This window comes from Vombatus ursinus, unplaced genomic scaffold, assembly GCF_900497805.2.
Source record: "Vombatus ursinus unplaced genomic scaffold, bare-nosed wombat genome assembly UNPS02014864.1, whole genome shotgun sequence".
NCBI lineage: Eukaryota > Metazoa > Chordata > Mammalia > Diprotodontia > Vombatidae > Vombatus > Vombatus ursinus.
In genome coordinates this window covers 16,988,973-16,998,570 of record NW_020954642.1, presented here as the reverse complement: position 1 = coordinate 16,998,570, position 9,598 = coordinate 16,988,973, and the positions used below count along the sequence as shown (strand labels likewise).

The following is a 9,598-nucleotide window of genomic DNA, read 5'->3' as shown; positions in this document are numbered from 1 at the left end:
CTATAATTCCCTAGATTGCCAACCCTGAATAAATTGGCAAATATTCTGATCCCATATTCTCATCTCAGTCAACCAATTACTGTAGTCAAAGATCCCAAAGGGCAGGTCTTGAATCAGAGGTAATAGATAATACCTTGCACCCCACCAGTCAGGATCCTGGACCCCATCTGAAAAAGGGAGCATCTCTAAGACATGTCAGAGACGAGACATTTTGGTACCAAAAGGAGGAGCTAGGAAACCATCTTTGGAGCTGCCACCCACCACTCCTGTCTGGATATAGCTTTGGAGGCCCACAGCTTCACTCCTGTCTCAAGCTGATTATCAATATTATCCTTTAATAAATCTCTTTGGGACCTATGCATCATGTGCATCTGTTTCTTCTTTTTTTTTCTTTTTTTTTTCCTTCTCTAGCATGGATGCTGAGTTACAACCTAAACACTGATTTGGAGAGACCAATTATCAGATCTGAAATGGGCAGGAGAAAGCGGTCCAATTTACTCATTTTAAAACCCAGCCTGACACATCGCGCCCACATTCACATTGCTGAAATGAATGGCACTCATAATGGAGCATCATACTGCCCATTGGAGAACAGACTTCTCCTGCAACAGGACAGAACATAGACATTTTCCCAAAGGACCTGAATACAGATTTTTAACATGTAGAAATGAAACTTAAAAATAATTTACTTACAGCTACTTGCCAGTATAGTTTATCCATAGTGCCTGGTGGGTGAATTATTGAGTAGAAGCCTGCATAGGCAAGGTATAGAAATGCAAAAAAATCATTGAGAATATCCTGAAAATGCAGAAGAGAAAAACAGTCAACACCGAATGCTGATGGAGTATCATAAAAATACTACAATTGCCTAAGGATTTAGTGCAATTCAACTCAATAACTACATGTTACGCACCAAACTACACAGCAGGCATGCAAAGACAAGACTGGAAATAGTCTCACCCTCAAGGGGCCAACATTCTACATAAACAGACTGCTTCAGCCCGATTCCAGGCTCACCACCTCTGGCCTCCTTCAGTGTTCTGGAGGCCTTTCCTGGGCCTACCTACAACTGAAACTCCTGGCTAGACTAGACCAGTGCATACTTGTATCACTCCTGCTTGCAGCAAGGAGGACATTTTGGGGCTCACAGGATACATCCAGCACCACCCACTATGAGGCTGGGCATCAAGGGAAGGCCTTGGACAATGGAATCACCTCCTCCCTCAACAGGCCTTTCTCTGGGCACTGTTGCCTGAACTCACTCCTCACTAGTTATACTCAATGGAGTATGCTCCTACTGCATCAGCCTCCCCATTTCCAGTGGTTCTGAACCCCTGGCTACTGAGGTTCAAACTCCACTTCCCCTCCCCAGCTGCCTGGCCCCTCGATCCCCTCTCTCTTAGCCTTACCCACAGACATCCCACTCCGGATCTACTCAGCCCTTCCACCGGGTTCTCTTGCTGGGCTCTCACGGCCTACTCAGTAATTAAGAAACTTGATTTCATCCTAAACCTTCTTTCTTCTTTTTCCCTCCCTCCATCTTTTTGTACTCACTGACATATGGTTGCCTCCAAATAATGCTACACTCCTGGCTACTCTGCTATAAACTAGCTCTTCTTTCCATCATACCCTGCCCCTCTCCCCCAATACTGGGGGTGGGGGGAGCCGACACTCTTTGCTCCCCATTACCTCTTCCAGATTCTCTCTCTACCAATACTACAGGAATCTCTCCTCCTTTGAGGTTCACTCTATTAAAATTTGTCACTCAATCCAGATTCTGGTGGCTACTAACTGTTGAAAGAAAATGAAACTATTTGCAGAGAATTCCCTTTTCTTCACTCCTCATCTCACACCACTTAGATATGTTTTCCTCACTGTCTCCTCTTTCACGCCTGTCTTCCCTAAAGAGATAGCTCTTCTCCTTGCCAAGGCAGAGCCCTTTGTCTGCACAAGTGATTTTGGTCCAATCTGCCTTCTCCAGCAGATTGCCCCTTTATCAGCCCAACTCTATAATCTTGAATCTCTCTTTATCTACTTGCTCCTTCCCCATGCCCAAACACACTCACATCTCCCTTATCCTTAAAAAAAAAAAAAGTCACCTGATCCTATGGTCCTTGCTTATCACATTTCTATCTTCTCCTCAGGTAAGCTTCTTGAGAAAGCTGACTACAACTAGTGCCTTCACTTTCTCTTCTCTGCACTCCAACCTCAATATGTAGCTGAAATTGCTCTCTCCAAAGTCTCCAATGATCTCTCTTTTTTAAACATTTAGTTTTTAGTTTTATTTTTTCCCAATTACATGCAAATAAAAATTTTTTACATTCATTTTTTAAAATGTTGAGTTCCAAATTCGCTTTTCCCCTCCTTGAGAAGGCAAGCAATTTGACATAGATTACACATGTGCAGTCAGGCAAAATGTTTCCATATTACCCATGTGACAAAAAAAAAAAAAAGCTCAGACCCGAAAAACAAGAATAATAAAGTCAAAAAAGTATGCTTTAATCTGTATTCAAACTCCATCAATTCTTTCTCAGGAGATGGATAGCATTTTTCAATATAAAGTTCTTCAGAATTGTCGTAGATCACTGTATTGCTGAGAATAGCAAAGTCATTCACAGTAAATCATCGCTGTTATTATAATATAATATTGTTGTAACAATGCAATAATTGATATGATAATACAATATAATATTGCTGTTACTGTGTATGATGTTCTTCTGGTTCTGATCATTTCACTTTATATCAGTTTATGTTCCAATGATCTCTTAGTTGCCAAATCCAATGGCCTTCTCTCAATCCTCATCTTTTGTTCTGCTTCTGTGCAGCCTTTGACACTGTTGATCACACTTTTCTGCTTGATATTTTCCCCTTTCTAGGTGCCCATGACACTATTCTTTCCTACCTCTCTGACAACTTCTCCTCAGTCTCTTTTGTTAGTTCTTCATCCAGGTGACATTTACTAACCATGGATGTCCCCCAAGGGTCTGCCCTGGTGCCTCTTTTCTTCTCCACCACTCTATCTAATATGGTGGTATCAGCTCCTCTGGGCTCAGTACCATCTCTGTGCAGATGATTCCCACAGTAAGTCTATAGTAAATGTTCTTCAAACTGGATGTTCATTAGATGTCTTGAACTTTATATGTCCCAAACGGAACTCATTATCTTCTCCCAAGCTCCACTTCTCTTTCCAATTTTCCAGTTTGCTTTTGAGGCCATAGTCCTCCCAATCACTCAGGCCCACAGCTTTGAGGCCATCCTTACTTGTTCTCTTTCAGTCACCTCTCATTTCTAATCAGCATCCCCTCCTCTCCACTCATTCAGCCATCACTCTGGTGCAGGCTCTCATCATCTCATACCTGAACTCAAGTGTCTCTTCTCTAGCCTATCCTCTGCTCAGATGCCAAATGTGTTTTTCCTAAAGAGGTCTGACCCTGTCCTCTCCCTCCTCAATAATATCTAGTTGCTCTCTCTTACCTCCAAGATCAAATATAAAAGACTTGGTGTGACATTTAAAGCCCTTCACAATCTGACCCCTTCCTATCTCTCCAGTCTTCTTACAATTCATTCTCTTGCAACTACTGTCTGATCTAGCAACACTGGCCTGTTTTTAGTTGCTTGAATGGGACAGTCTATATCCCAACTCATGCTTGGAATGTTCTCCCTCTTTAACTCCGCCTTCTGGCTTCCCTCAAGATTCAGTTCAAATGGCACCTTCTGTAGGAGACCTTCTCCCCATTGCCCACCCAGAGCTTTTCCCTTGAGATTACCTCAAATTTATCCTGTACGGATCACATATGTACAAAGTTGTTTGCAAAGGCACATGGTTGAGAGATGGAACACTAAATGGAAAACATCAGGGGCAGCTAGGTGGTGCAGAGGATAGAGCTCCGGCCCTGGAGTCAGGAGGACCTGAGTTCAAATCTGGCCTCAGACACATAACACTTACTAGCTGTGTGACCCTGGGCAAGTCACTTAACCCCATTGCCTAGCCAAAATAAAAAAAAAAATAAAGAGGAAAACATCAAGGTGCAGGCAAATGAAAACTTTCATTGCTTTTGAAAAAAAATAGATTTTATTAAGAAAAGTTTTTATTAGTAATCATAGCTCACCTTTCTATAATGCTTTGGAGTTTACAAAATGCTTTCCTTACAATATTCCTTTAAGATCCATAACACAAGAATTATCCCCATTTTACTGGTCAGGAAACTTTCTATTGGATTGTAGAGATCTCTTAATTGAACCCCTAATTTGACAAATGAGGAGACCGAGGCACACAGAGATTAAGAGGCTTGTTCCATGTCACACAACTTGTTATTAATAGAGCCAGGAATTTCACCTATAGCCTATTAAATAAAAAAAAAAGTCAGTGCTTCTTCCATTATACCAGTCATTTAATCAACAAGCATTGATTAAAGTGCCCACTAAGTTCCAGGCACTGTTTGTAGTGCTGTGAGTACAAAGAAAGGCAAAAGACAGTCCCTGGTCTCAAGAAGCTTAACAGGAGAGACAACAAGCAAACAGCTAGATACAAACAAGTCATAAATGGGAGAAATTGGAGCGAATCCACAAATGGATGCCATCAGAATTAAAGAAGATCTAGAAAGGCATCCTGTACAAAGTGGGGTTTGAGCTGGGACATGAAGGAAGCCAGGGAAGCCAGAAAGCAGAGGTGAGGAGGGAGAGAACTCCAGGCATGGGGCACAGCCAGTGCAAATTCCCAGAGTCGGGAGATGAAATATTTTGTGCTAGGAATTCTGTGTGTGTGTGTGTGTGTGTGTGTGTGTGTGTGTGTGTGTGTGTGAGAGAGAGAGAGAGAGAAAGAGAGAGAGAGAGAGAAGGAGAGAGAGATCTGGTCAGACCTGCTTTAAGATCATATAATGGCTGAATCAAGGATGAGCATGGAGTGAGGCAGCAGACTCACCAGCAGACCATTGTAATGGTCCAGGTGTGAAGTGATGAGGGCCTGCACCAGGGTGGGGGTGGTGTCAGAGGAGAGAAGGAGGTATAGTCAGAAATGTAACAAAGGTAGAATGGCCAATCCTTGGCAACAGCTTAGATGCGGGGGGTAGAGATAGTGAGGGGGCAAGGATGACACTAAGATTTTAAGCCAGGGTAACTGGGAAGATGGTGGTGCCCTCAACAGCAATAGGGAAGTTCAGAATGGGGGAGCATAGGGAGCAAAGTTAAAACCCTCATGGCTTCTGATTTGCACAAAGTCACACAACCAATTAGGGGTGGGACTGGAACAAAGCATGGTTGAGATGAAATAAAGAGTGAATGGTCTTGGTTGAAATAATGGCTCTGCTTCTTTACCACCAGGGTGAAATTGATAAAATCCCTTCTTTGGGGACAGGTATCACAGTGCATGGTGGTGGACTTGGAATCAGGAAGACTTGAGTTCAAATCCTGATTTAGATACTTACTAGCCATATGACTCTGGGCAAGTCACTCAATTTCTTTGTGCCTCAATTTCTCCATCTATAAAATGGGGATAATAATAGCACCTACCTCCCACAGTTGTGAGGATCAAATGAAATAATATTTGTAAAGTGCTTTGCAAACCTTAAGGCACTATATGAAGGCTAGATATTATCATTATTATTATTTCCCCGATTCTTAGTTTCATTCCCTGTAAAGTGAGGTTAGACTAGTCCCTCCCAACTATAAACTTACGATTTCATGATTCATTAGTTCTATGGCTTTTTCCTCTTCCATTTGGCATAAATCATAAAAGATGGACTCAAAATAGTCAGTGCTGGGACAGCTAGGTGGCGCAGTGGATAGAGCACCGGCCCTGAAGTCAGGAGGACCTGAGTTCAAATCCGGCCTCAGACCAAACACTTGACACGTACTAGCTGTGTGACCTTGGGCAAGTCACTTAACCCTGATTGCCTCACTAAAAAAAAAAAGTAATAGTCAGTGCCTCTGGGGCCAAGGGAGAGATATACAGTGGGTGCAAATAGTTATAGCATATGGAGTTCAACTCTCCCATTCTGTGAACGAACAAAGAGTGCCAAGGAGGTTGGGTAGCATGCCCAATACAGGTCATACAGAAAAAGCAGCAGAGAATCAAAATCCATCCATGGCATGGTGGAAAGAACACTGAATTTGGAGTAGAAGATCTGGGTTTTAGTCCCATCTTGTTATCTAACCGCCTGTTTGACCTTTGGCAACTCATTTGGGGAACTGGAAAAAACTGGAACTCAGTTTCCTCATCTGTTAAATGAGGGAATTGAACAAATCAGTAGTTCTTAACATGGCTCTTTGAACTTGTTTTTTTTTTTTAAATACTGTTTTGAGAACTACTGTTTAATATAATTGGTTTCCTTCGCACTCCTATGTACTTTATTTTATGCATTTAAAAATATTATTCTGAGAAGGGGTCCATAGGCTTCCCCAAACTGCCAAAGGGACCCAGGACACAAAAAATGTTAAGAACCTTGGGACTATATAATCTTTTAAATGTCCCCTGAATTCCATTAACCTCTGAATTCAATTCAATAAGCATTTTTCTGAAACTTATATGTCTGCCATGTATGATATATACCCACAAAGACTTAAATTGAAATTATGAAAATAAACACTTACAAAAATGGGCCACATCAGCTTCGTTAAATATCTTGGTAATGCCAGTATATTTGCAAAAATGAAGAAAAAAAAGAGGATGGATTCTATCAGTAAGACCAATGGAGTGAACACACTGGCTATTTTGGTTTTTTTCATCAAGAAATATGACGCTATCAATAATATCTGGAATACAAAATACAGAGTTTCATAGGTCATCATATAGGTACCAATTTGCCAAGATTTTAACCTGCCATCAAGGGATCTGGAGCATGTTGGACAATAGAATCCTAATCTAAATTGGAATGATATTTCCTTCAATATTCCAAGCAACTAGCATTTCATTGCTGTGGTCCTTCTCTTCCCTGATACAGCCCCACCTCATCTTTTCCCATAGTTGGAATGTTTCTTGCCCCCATCCTCTCCCAATTCATCACCCAGGGGCAATGAGTATCTTCACAATTAACAGTCTGGCTGTCAATCTACCACCATTCATATATTTTCAGTCTTTCAAGCTTGGTGGATCCTTTCAGTTGAGCACCCTTTGGGATCCCAAGATTGCCTTCACTTCACAAGGAGACTTTGCAGGGGGATTTTAGTGAAGGAAGATCAAATTTGATTCAATTCAACAACATAAACCTATTAGGAATAAATTGCATCTTCTTACATATTTTTAAAAAGTCAGCTGCTCAAGAACACAATGAGAGAGGCTTGCCAGATGACAATTTGTATGAAAAAAGAGCAAAGGTTTTTAATGGACTGCAAGCTCAAAATGAGTCAACAGAATGACATCCAATTCAATCCAATAGACATTTATTAATCACCTACTGTATGAGGGTCACTGTGCCAGAGGCTAAGGATAGAAAGATTAAAAAAAATAGTTCTTGCCCTCAAAGAGCTTACATTCTTCTGGGAATACAGCATGAGTAAATAAATGCAAAATAATTTCCAGAAGGAGAGAGCACTAACTTGGAGGGCCAGGGAAGGTCTTGTAAGGTAGGATGTGGCACCTTAGTTAAGTCTTAAAGGAAATTAAAGATTCTAAGAGATAGAGGTGAGGAAAGAATGTATTCCAAGCATAGGGGACAGCCTGGGCAAAGGTATGCAGAAAGGAGTTGGCCCATTGAGTACAGGGAACAGCCAGTGCACCCAAAAATAAAGGGAGGAGGAGAGTCAGAATCAGTCTGGCAAGGTTAGTGGGACCCACCTTATGGAGGGCTTTAAATGACAGACTTGGGGGGGGTTGTAGTTTATCCCAATGTCCCCTGGGCTTCTCTAGGTATGCCCATTTCTAACATGGAGTTGCTTTTTTTTTTTTCTTTTAGGCAATTGGGGTTAAGTGACTTGCCCAGGGTCACACAGCTAATAAGTGTCAAGTGTGGTCTGAGGTCAGATTTGAACTCATGTCCTCCTGACTTCAGGGCCAGTGCTCTATCCACTGTGCCACCTAGCTGCCCCTAGACTTACTCTTGAGAAGCCTTTTTGAGGGTGTCCATTTTGCTTAACATGGAGCCCACTGAGCCCCTTAACAAGATTTTCCAACAATAACCCTTTATTGTGGGGCAGCTAGGTGGCCCAGTGGATAAAGCACCAGCCTTGAAGTCAGGAAGGACTTGAGCTCAAATTCAACCTCAGACACTTACTAGCTGTGTGACCCTGGGCAAGTCACTTAACCCTGATCATCTCGCCAAAGGGGGAAAAAGCATTTATTAAGCATAGAGACATTGTGCTAGGAACTAAATAAAATGGAAAAACACAGTCCTTGAGCTCATTGTCTAATAGAGGAGATAATATGTAAACAACTTTGTTCAAACGAGATAAATATAGGATGAATTGGAGATAATCAACAAATGAAAAGCACTAGCATTAAAGGCTATTGAAGAAAGGCTTTCTGTAGAAGGTGGAACTTGAGAAGAAGCCAGGGAAGAGAGGGAGGTGCAGATGAGGAGGGAGAGGGGATGTGCGGCCAAGATGGTGAGAAGGTAGCCTCCGGAAGACTCAAAAGCTTATAGGATACGGGAGAGGGAGAGGAAAGAATCAAAGCCAACTGCCAGGTGGTGCACCTAGGTGACTTGAAGGATGGTAGTGCCTTCAACAGAATGCCTGGGCATTTAAGGGGGGAAAAAAGCATGGGGCATGAAGAGGGTCCAGCATGAGGTATCCTCATGTTCTCTTGCAAAGCCAGGCCGCATCTGGACGCCGGGGTCCAGTTCTGGGGCCCCAATTGTTAAGAGAGGCACAGATCATTTGCATTTATCTCAGCGCCGGCCAACATCAACAGGCACGGGAAAGGAGCCAGGTCCCTAAATGGGATGTCCCAGAGCTGGAGCTGTCCTTTCTGGCTCCTGCATCAGCCTCGCCTGGACTCTCAGAAGCCATGGGCCCGGCCTCCCTCTTCCCACCCCAGCGGCATAGACTCCTAAGGCTGTGATGCCCAGTGTGGTTCCATCCAGACTCTCCAGGCGGAGAGGCTACTCCCCCAGGCCATAGGACAGCTCCCCCCCCACCCCCCCGCCCCCAGGCCTAGCCACAGGCTCCTAGGCTGAGGTAGCCCCGCCCCCAGTCCAGAGACCCCGCCCCCAAGCCTACCCACAGACACTCCAGGTTGAGAGGCAACGCCCCCAGGCCATAGACCCCGCCCCAGGCCTATCCACAGGCTCCTAGGCTGAGCAGCCCCGCCCCCAGGCCAGAGATCCCACCCCCAGGCCTATCCAGACTCCTCAGCTTTCCAGGCCCGGTCCCCAGCCTCCCCAAGCTGAGAAGTCCCGGGATCTCTCCATCTGGCCCGCCCCGCGGGCTCTCCTAGGCCTGGGTCCCCTTCCCCTCGGCTCCCCCTTCTTCCCTCCGTAGTGGGCCGGGCCTCACCACAGAGATGACTTTAAACTCCCCGGAGGAGTTTCTGAGGAAGTAGTTGCGGATGCTCTGCTGGCACTCCTGTCTGTATTTGGCGAACCCACTCTGCAGTCCCCTACGCTTCCGTCCCTCATCCTTCGGTCCCCCACCTTTCGGTCTCTCATCCTTCAGTCCCCTACCC

At 44.0% G+C, this 9,598-nt stretch overlaps 1 long non-coding RNA gene across 1 annotated transcript in view; it reads right to left on the bottom strand.

Moving 5' to 3' along the window:
* Positions 1-714: 714 nt before the first annotated feature.
* LOC114027880 overlaps positions 715-9,598 on the bottom strand; it is a 9,942-nt gene continuing 1,058 nt past the window's right edge. The window contains exons 2-3 of the long non-coding RNA XR_003567307.1: positions 6,589-6,750; positions 715-798 (exon numbers count right to left, since the gene is read on the bottom strand). This is a non-coding gene — a long non-coding RNA (uncharacterized LOC114027880). The remainder of the gene's footprint in view (positions 799-6,588; positions 6,751-9,598) is intronic.